Source organism: Helianthus annuus, chromosome 4, assembly GCF_002127325.2.
Source record: "Helianthus annuus cultivar XRQ/B chromosome 4, HanXRQr2.0-SUNRISE, whole genome shotgun sequence".
NCBI lineage: Eukaryota > Viridiplantae > Streptophyta > Magnoliopsida > Asterales > Asteraceae > Helianthus > Helianthus annuus.
In genome coordinates this window covers 174,119,043-174,125,899 of record NC_035436.2, presented here as the reverse complement: position 1 = coordinate 174,125,899, position 6,857 = coordinate 174,119,043, and positions in this window count along the sequence as shown.

Genomic DNA, 6,857 nt, shown 5'->3' with positions numbered 1-6,857 from the left:
ATGTTTCAGGTGATCTACTGTAAATCAGGAAAAGTGCTGAGGAGCATTTCAAGCTTAAAATAGTGGCTCAGTATAAAATAAAGAAATATGTTTTGAAATAAGGATTTATCACTAAAACTTATGCATTGTAAATTATCGGGGTTTATCCCGAATTGTGAAATAAAATAATCGGGAAAAAGTTTTAGCTTTACAACGATCCTGATGTTAAAATTTCCGCTGCTAAAATCACATAAATAAATATCACGGGATTTCTGTCCCGCGGCTCCTGAAACGGGTAAAACCGGGTCGGGGGCCGTGACAGTACCGTACAGATAGTGCCTCCAGATCTTCAACGCAAATACCACAGCTCCTAACTCCAAGTCGTGAGTCGTATAATTCTTCTCGTGCACCTTCAACTGTCGAGAAGCATATGCTATCACCTTGTCGCGCTACATCAACACACAACCGAGACCCTGAATCGAAGCATCACAGTAAACCACAAAATCTTCCGTACCCTCTGGTAGAGACAAGATCGGTGCGCTGCATAATTTCTGCTTCAAAAGTTGGAAAGCGTCCTCCTGCTTCGCTCCCCAAGAATAAACTACGTTCTTCTGCGTCAAGGAGGTAAGAGGTTGAGCGATCTTTGAGAAATCCTGAATGAACCGACGATAGTACCCTGCAAGACCAAGAAATTGTCGCACCTCCGAAGGATTCTTCGGTGCCGCCCAATTCCTAATAGCATCGATCTTAGCAGGATCCATGTGTATCCCCTTTTCGTTAACAATATGCCCAAGAAAGTGTACTTCTCGAATCCAGAAGTCACACTTAGAAAACTTCGCGTAAAGCTGCTCCTTCCTCAGGAGCTCCAAGATAAGACGCAGATGTCGCTCATGGTCCTCCTCGCTCTTGGAATAGATGAAGATGTCGTCGATGAAAATAATAACGAAGTCGTCGAGATACGGTTTGCACACGCGGTTCATAAGATCCATGAAGACCGCGGGTGCGTTAGTCATTCCGAACGGTATAACCAAAAACTTGTAGTGGCCATACCGCGTTCGAAAAGTTGTCTTTGGTACATCCTCCTCCCTGACTCGTACCTGATGATAGCCCGATCTTAAGTCGATCTCAGAATAAAAACTTGACCCTTGCAGCTGGTCAAACAGGTCGTCAATACGGGGTAACGGATAACGATTTTTGATTGTCACCTTGTTGAGCTCGCGATAATCTATGCACATCCGAAAGGATCCATCCTTCTTCTTCACAAACAGTACTGGGGCTCCCCAAGGCGAAGAGCTAGGTCGGATAAAACCCCTATCCAACAGCTCTTGGAGTTGATTCGACAACTCCTGTAACTCTCCTGGCGCAAGACGATAAGGAGCACGAGCAATCGGGGCTGCTCCTGGCGCGAGGTCGATCTGAAATTCCACCTGACAGTGTGGAGGTAAACCAGGGAGTTCTTCAGGAAATACATCGGGAAATTCACGAACCACTGGAAGATCCTCGATCTTTCTCTCATCCAACTGCGAGTCAGTAACAAGAGCTAAAAGAGCAGGGTAGCCCTTGCGTAAACACTTCTGAGCCTTCATTGCCGAGATAATACCTACCATGGCACCACTATGATGGCCCTGAACCGATAAGGATTCTCCGCTAGGGAGAGGAATACGCACGATTTTCTCCTTGCAAAGAATTTCCGCCTGGTGCTTGGACAGCCAATCCATGCCAATGACTACGTCAAAACTTCCAAGAGTAACAGGGAGTAGGTCAATGTCAAACACTTGACCCATGAGATCGAGTTTACAACCAAACAGAACATGAGAAGCCTCTCTCGATTTACCATTAGCTAGTTCTACTATATGGTTAGTGACAAGAGGTGTAGGACTCAATCCTAAACGACTACTGAACTCCAACGATACGTAACTGAAATCGGCACCAGAGTCGAATAAAACAGAAGCAAATATGTCGTTTATCGAAAACGTACCAGTCACTACGTTGCCATCATTCCTAGCTTCCCCAGCTCCAATAGTGAACACCCTCCCGTGTGCACCTTTTCCTCCATTGCCCCCATTGTTGTTGTTCCTGTTGTTATTGTTCCCAGCATTGTTGTTATTGGCATTCTGATTCAGCTAAGGGCAATCCCGCTTGAAGTGGCCCTCGTCCCCGCACTGGAAACACACTTTCTTAACACCCTGATTCTGCTGTGGTTGTTGCTTTTGTTGTCGATGGTGCTGCTGGCTTTGCTGCTGCTGCTGCTTTGGCTGTGGGGCTCTACAGTCTTTGGCCTCATGGCCCACTTTCTCACATCTACGACAAGTTCGGAGGCACTGTCCATAGTGATGATAGCCACACTTGTTGCACTGTGGCTTCTTTCCAACATAGGAACCCTGATTCTGATTGCTGCCCTGGCCTTGATTAACTGAAGAAGACTGACTGAAACTGTGATTGTGGTTGTTATCGGACCTTTTCTGGGATTGACCTGCACTGGTTGCTTTATCGGTATCGTTCCACTTGCGTTTATTATCACTAGCAGGTGTGGTGGCTGTAGCAGTCGAAGTAGTAGCAGAAACACGTGGCGGCAAATTGTTACGTTCGACCTCTTGGTCAGTAATCTTATATGCTAAACGGACGATACGGGGCAGATTGTCTAGGTTTGCAGCAGTAACGTACCCCTTAACAGCTGGTGCTAAACCCTTGAGATACAACTCGATTCGCCGAGGTGGAGGTCGAGACAGGTTAGGGCACAAGGTTGCTAAATCATTGGACCTCCTCGTGTATGCTTCAATCTCAGATCCCTCCATTTTCAGATTATAATACTCGTTCTCCAGTTTCTGAATCTCATCACGAGGACAATACTCCTCCCTCATCAACTCCTTAAAGTCATCCCAAGTGGTGGCATTCGCTATTTCGATACCCAACATCTGCACCTGGGCATTCCACCACGTCAGGGCACCGTCCTCAAGCGTGCCCGTAGCATACTTCACTCTGTCCCCAGCAGGACAATTACACATCGCGAATACTGCCTCTGCCTTCTCAAACCATCGCAGGAGTCCTACAGCCCCTTCAGTCCCACTGAAAGTCTGTGGCTTGCAATCCATGAACATCTTGAACGTACAAACAGGTGGAGCAGGTGGATGGTTTTGATTCACAGGTTGACCTAAAACGAAAGAACGTACAACGCACAAGTAAGATTCGAGTACACGACACAAGGATAGAAAATAATTGGCACACATCGTACCAGCCTGGTAAGCCGCTAGAGCTTCAGCTACACGAGTGTTGATCAGGTTGGTTAATTCGGCCTGCGTCATAGCAATGTGGCCACGTCCACCACTTCGGCCTCCTCCACGTCCACTCATGGTTCTATACAAGAGAAGGGAACTATCTTAAGGGTTGAAACGAGGTAAAAGTCAAGTTCCACATTAAAATCTACAACTATCGAGTTTACACATAATAGGGCAGAATCCTTCTCACGTTCGTTAAGCCTCACTGGGACTTACATGCACCTCACGTTATTATTATGTGTGCACCCATAATAATAAGGCAATTTGCATGCTCATCTCAGTGCCTCTTAACTTGCGCTAAAAGTTTCCCCCGCATTCAAATAGCCAAGCAATGGGTACTACAAGATTATGATTCACAGAAGTAAAAGAATAGTGTTGCACTATCAAATCTAGTATGTCATCTTCATGTAGGTTGTGAGTGTGTGATTGCTATACAAGTAATGCATAAAATAACAGAAGACGAACCTTGCAATCTGGAGCTGAGTGTCATGGTCGATTTCGGATCTGTTCGGTTATAGTCTGGTTTTATGAAAACGTTTTTAAAACCAAGTTCACTATAACCAGTGGCTCTGATACCAAACTGTCACACCCCCAAAATACCACTTAGGGAATGTCCCTGATAGGCGTGTGACGTACCAGCAATGAGCCACTAATTACATAGAACCCATACATGTTTCTAAAATAAAGTTCTTGATTAATAATAAAACACCATCCAAGTTCAAAAGAAAACCAAAGTATTCAGCGGAAGCAAAACCAAACGAAGTTAAATAGTTTGAAACCAATGTAAAGTATCAACAAATCAGAACACAAATCCCTCCAATCGACCCATGAGACTCCAGCTACTCCAGACAGCAAGTTCCAATGTAAACAGCTAACGACCTACAAGCATGCAAACAAGTGTGTCAGACTACGCTGGTGAGTTCAAGGTTTTGTTACCGAGTTTAGTTTATCAGATGTATATACAAAACAGTTTATCAATTTGATTTGATTTGATGTCGTTATTAACTCGATTACCGAAATGGCTACAAGATGTGTTTGCCCAACCCCAATGTCTCTATCAAAACATTGGTCATGCTTTAAGGAAATTAGTTCACGCCCGACCTCCCTGAGACGGTGTGAGGGTGCCAAACCTAATAGCGCTATCAACTAATAACCTCGTTGCCTTCCCGGCAACTGTCGGTAGATGTAAGGGGTCTTATATGATAGAAACTGAGTAATAACCAACACCCCAATAACCTGCATTCCCCCTGGAACGTTACCCAATATCCCTTCCCGGGATGCATGCTTGGAAAAGAGCAGTGAACTCACCTTGGTTTTGCTCGGTAAGATTAGTTAATTGTTCACTAGTCAGTCAACCAAGCCCTATTACGGTTACCCATAACAATTAGGATTTAGTACAAGTAATTTACACATTTATACATTTCATGTACACAAGAATCCATAGTATAACACTTAGCAAGTACTCGGGCCTCATAAAAGTTTACTTCACAAGTCCATGTTTCAAATAAACACCTAACAGTTCATATTATTTCTCATAGAAGTGTGCGGTCTAATGTCCGTTCGGGCCCAACAGTGGGTCACACACTATTCCCGAACCCACTATACGGCCCAGCCAACAATGTGCTGAGTTTCTTGTAAAGCCCAGATCCTACATTCTGACTCAAATAGTCACTTGTTTATTGGTGATTACCCGGCCCATTATCCTGAACTACCTAAAGTCCACGGCCCAAAATTTGCAATCCATCAACAACCTACTGTCCATTAGCTACTGTTGTGCAATCCCTAATACAATAATCATTCTTTATTTTGTATAATAAATTAATCTGAACACTATCATGTGACGGTTAATTAGTTTAGGTTATAACAAGCATCCATCTAATTTCTTATCAAATAAACATGCAATTATTTAACCCTTTTTATTTCATACAGTGGCCCATTATAATACATAAAGCATCAACACTTTATATGTACAATCCAATCATGATGATATCCGAATCAGCCACATGGTACCTTATTTACATTATTAAGTTAACATCCAATCTACTAATTAAAAATCCTAAAATCATGCACCTGGGTATACTTCAAAAATCTAATTATACATGCAAGACATTAACATGTTGCACACATATGGACAATCACATGTTACTGACAAATTACATGCAACCATAATTACAATGGCCGACAACTGTACTCCTAATCCTCATACCATTGGGCCTCCATTATTAATACTCATACCATTGGGCCTCCATTATTAATGAGATCACATGCAAACTGAGTAGTTGAATTATTTTGCCAAGTTCAATGAAACTTAATTTCAATTAGACCGAAATATTGCATTTAATGGGCCAGACACTTTATTTGTTCATCGAGTCTCACAAATCAAGTTCAAGATCAAGGAGAACCAATACATACAATCATAAACCTATATTCTAATAATTTAATGGTGAACCATCCAAGATTATAACATCGTTCAAGAGAACAAGAAAAATCATACTAATCATCACATACACACATTCCAACTGTTAATTAATCTAGTTCATGTATAACGAAAACAAACAATTAAGCAATACATAGATCCGCACTCACTAACCAAAAGACTCAATTGAAGAAGATGATGTTACCTCGAAGAGGGGGGGGGGGTCTCCACTGAATTCGTGCGATCAGGTAAGCAACAGGGTTTGTTCTTTGGTTTTAAGTTAACCCAATTATAATGGAGTAGGTTACGTATACTTGTTAGTCAAGGAAGTCTAATAGCCAAGGTTTGGGACGGCTGTATTATAACCAGAATGGGCTTGAGCCCATTCACATGAGGTGGACTACAAGGAACCCAAATACCCGCCCCCATTTATAACATATATGGGTTTCGTGCCTGTTATACTATGTGGGCCAAAGGGGAGAGGCCCAAACGGCCATGAGGTGTATAAACGGTTTCGTGAATGATTAAGTGCACGTGAACATTTAATGAATCAACCGTATGGATACGCGCTGAAGAGTTGTCAAATTTACGTAATACTAACCTGAATATTCAGGTTGTCACAGTTAGCTTGTATAACACCAGAAATACTATTTACTGTCTCTTGTATTGATCAGAAAGCAATTACAGACACGGAGACACATGAACGTTACAACTGATTTCGCTCGGATGGATACATATAGGCATGTGATTCCGCTTGAACATGCTCAAGCGGAATCACTACAAACACTAACATTCTAGATTTCGCTTGAAGTGATGAACTTGATTTCGCTTGAAATGACCATGTGTCATTTCAAGTGGAATCACCTATAAAATCCATTTCCTCGTTTTGCGTGCACTAAACTATCAGTTATAATCTAGGACTCGAACGAAGATGAAGTCGACAGACAACTGCACCAACAAGAGATTTTTTTTTTAAAACCATAAAACATGAATCCCAAGTTCACGGCATCTAATCGGGAAATCAAGTTTTTACAAATCATAAAAGATTTCGTACTTACAAGTGAGACGGTGAAAGAAACCAGTGTTTCTCCTACACAACTAAAGGTAAAAAACAATTGTACTTTCTGATTAGTGAATGATAAAACACTTACCTTGCGCCTTCATTTTGGATCTCTTCAGCTTTGGAG